The sequence below is a fragment of the Corylus avellana genome, chromosome ca2 (assembly GCF_901000735.1).
Source record: "Corylus avellana chromosome ca2, CavTom2PMs-1.0".
In the NCBI taxonomy this organism is placed as follows: Eukaryota; Viridiplantae; Streptophyta; class Magnoliopsida; order Fagales; family Betulaceae; genus Corylus; species Corylus avellana.
In genome coordinates, this window is record NC_081542.1 from 19,615,123 (window position 1) to 19,619,227 (window position 4,105).

Here is a 4,105-nt window from a genome sequence, read left to right on the forward strand (position 1 = left end):
TAGACTTTGATCACAAATATTAACAGCTGGTTTGTCCCCTAAATTTTGGTGGCTTGTTTTCACACCCTATGACCAAAACTTTTCAGGGATTTAATGGGGGAGAAATTGACACAAGTTTCAATGTTAATGAGCTCAATCATAAAGAGAGCAAGATTAGTCGTTCTCTCCGCTTTGAGCCTTTTTCTTTTGAGTGACACTCTTCACACTCATTTATCACACTCATTTCATACTGGTTGCATGGCATATTTGAAATTTTTATTTTTTATTTTTTTAAGTGACTGACATTGAAGCCACTTAAAACACATCACTTTAGTTGGTGTGAAATAAGTGTGATAAATAATGTTAGCAGGGCGGAACTAGAAAATTTTGTTTGAGGTGGCCAATACTAAAGACAAGAAGTTATTTCTCATGAAGTTGCTTAATATATTATTATGGCATCTTGAAACAAAGTTTATGGTATGAAAGTGGGAACTTGTAATGTTAGGCAAACGAGTTTATGGGAGCATGTTGGCAGGGAATAATTTCGATACTTAAATGAATTATCAATTTTGGGTGGATCAAGACTTGGGTCCAAAGAAACCAAAGAAAGGAGATTAGTTTTTGAAAGTCCACTTTACTTGATCTAAGCCTAGCTTAAATATGGGCTCCTTTTCACTGTGGCATTGAATGAAGCATTTAAGGGTGGAACCCCATACCTCCAAATCCCATAATTGGGGCTAGCTCAGACATGGCCAAACATTACGTGTCAGAAGGTTGTGGTGTTCATACCCTTTAGTTTAGGGGGCTGAAGCACCATTGGTCACATCGTGTAGATTGATAAGCATGATGTGATCATACTCTAAGATCGCCGAATTGGAGTTAGGGGTTCGTATGACATCGTTTTCCATGGGTCTAATCGAACAGTGACAAGATCCTAGATAGTGTGTTAACATATTAATTGTCAAGCGATTAGAATAGATGTTTGGATTGGGATCTGATCCCCATTTCACTTATTGAATAATCCTCGACTAGTTATGGCCCCGAACGGCAATGTACAACCTTGGGCCTTATCTAGTCATGGGCCTGGACTAGAGGGACACTAACAATGACCAGCTTCTTTGGTTACGGTATGGTTTGGGCTTTCATTGGGCGGTCCATTACTAACATGCAACATTTTTTTTGACATTGCTGGCACCAATCACCTTGCACGCATTATCAAACTTCTGGGGTTCATCTGCTCGAAAATATGGGGCAAAAACACAATCCTTAGCACATCTTCTCCTCAGACACTTGCGTGTTACCACTCTCCTTCATTCCGCCACATGTCCAAAGGGTTATAGAAAACTAAGATGAATGATGAATTGATGAAAGTTGAAACTGTTTATAAAAAACTAAGCATTTTAAAGATGCTTAAACCTCCAAAGTTCACAACAAGCACACTACAAATTCTTTTGATACCTTTACAATTATTTAAAGAGTCTTATATATATAGACTCAGCTCTAACTACTAGACGCAACTAACGACTAATCTAGTAATAGAAATGGGCTATAATATCTATCTACTTTAGACCCATTATACAAATGACATCTTGTTTTGTTTACAAAGTCTAGCTCCAGACTCTTACCAGACAAACTTTTGGGTGGGCCAAGACCAAACCTTCGGGTTGCCAAACACCAGATGACATATGACATCTTATATTTTATTTGCTTTCACAATAAAAATAATTTGTTTTGGTGTCTCAGTTTTTTTGTTTGCTCAAAATATAGCCTTCTTAAAGTTTCATTGATACCAAATAGGAAGCCTTTTTATATATATTTGAAACCAAAGATAGCTACTAGTCAAAAATAAAAGGGTTAAACGCATTAATTTTTAGTACTTGTTTAACGACTTAATTTTTCTTACATAGTTAGCCTTCAATTTGTAATGTAATTGTTTGGGCAAAGTCTACATACCTCCTTCAAACTATCACCCAATTGACATTATATCTCCAAAACTTTCAATTATAATAATGTCCTCCCAAACTTCAAAAAATTGCCAATGTTCCCACAATGACTAAACTACCCTTAGTAAAAAAAAAAAAAAAAAAAAAATCTATAACTTCTAGGAAAAACCTAAAACTAAAAACAAAAATAAAATAAAATCCAAAGGGTGGAAAATTTCAAATTAAAATTGATTTTTTTTTTTTTTTTGTTTTATAACTATTAAATAAAAATTTTCGTTTAAGAAAATAAAAATTTTTGTTTTCTAAAACAAATTTTTTTTTTAAAAAAAGTCTTTTTTTAGGGTTTAAATTAAATTATTTTTTTAAAAAAAAAATCTTTCTTTTTAAATTAAAATTTTTCCTTTTTTTAATTAAAAAATTAATTTATATTTTTATTAAATTTGTAAGGGTATTTTTGTCTTATTGATAAATACATAAGAGTATTTTTATCTTTTTTTTAGCATTGAGGGGGACTTTGACAATGTTTTAGTAGTTTTGAGGATATTGTTATAATTAAAAGTTTAGGAGACATTATCAATTTGGTAATAGTTTGAGGGGTATGTAGACTTTTAGCCAGCATAAGCACATAAATTTATGGCTAAAAACAAAAATACTACTTTACCAAACATATTCTATAATCTCAAGCACAACATCAACGTACAATAGTCACCAGTAGACCATATATCGGTGCAACATTGCTATGAAATTAGTATGAATCACGAGGTCTCATTAATCACTTTAGTTTATATATATGTGCATGCCCCAAAACCGAGTGGGGCCCACCATTTCCTATTATTTCCGGCATTGTTTTAATTTTATTGTTAAGTTAATCTTATAATATTAGTCCACTACAAGCATTCACATTTAAGATAATACAAAACATTAGTAAAGCAAAAAATGCCAGCTGCAACCTGCTACCTGTGATTCGTAATTTTTTTAAAGACATTTCTTTTGAGAAAGAAACAAAGTTCAAAACATATATTTAGATGACTGACTTTTAAAGTTGATAAAAGTAAGAGTTAAATACTAAATATTCCTTGGGGTTTCATTGCTTTATTTTTTTCTCTTTAGGATTTGATTTTTATTATAGGAGGTCCTTGTGGTTTTGATAATAAACCAAATTAGTCCTTCTATCAGTTGACCATTAGTTGACTTAACAGAAATCTACGTGGACTAATCAAATGTTGACACATGGCACTTACTTAATTTTTTTTTTTTTTTTAAAAAAAAAATTGGGGGTGGCCGAGGCACCCCCTGAGCCATTTGGGGGTGGCTCAGCTACCTCCTTTGGCCATGGGGGTGGCCCCCATCTAGCCGGATGGGGGTGGCTCGGCTACCCCCTTGGCTCCAAGGGGGTGGCCGGCTTCGTTGGGGGTGGTTTCGGCCACCCCCTTGGGCACCCCCTTGGCCAAAGGCAAATGGCCAAGGGGGTGGCCTCCAATTTTTTTTTTTCTTTTTTTTTTTTTAAAAAAAAAAATACATTATTTTTTAATTTAAAATAAAAATAAAAATAAAAATTTAAGTATGTGTCACTTGTCAACATTTGATTGGTCCACATGGATTTTCATTAAGTCAACTAATGGTCAACTGACAAAAGGACTAATTTGATCTATTATTAAAACCACATGGACCTTTTGTGATAAAAATCAAACTCTAGGGAGAAAAAAATAAAGCAATAAAACTCTAAGGGAGTATTTAGTATTTAACCCTAAAAATAATTAATAAAAAAAGAAAAGAAAAGAAAAGAAACAGAGACAAGTGGGTTTCACCTAACTAACCAACTTTACCTTTTAAAAAGAGAAATTGGGACAAGTGACAAATTTCGACTTTGCCAGCCGTTTCATATATATATAAAATCTGTTTAAAATTGAGACATGTGGCGTGAATTCATTTTTTTTTTTTTTAAAGTTTATACCGGTTTTTTAAGGCATAATTTTTGAACCAATTTTTTAAGAGTAAACATATCATTAATTAGCTTAATTAAGAGCATTTAATTATATTTCAATAATTTTCCTTATATGTGATTTCATTAAGTTCAAACATTTAATGTACGATATTATTTTTTCATAATTTACTACTTTCCAAAACTATATAAAGACAATATTTATAATTTAAAAACATACTACATTAATTAACTACTCATA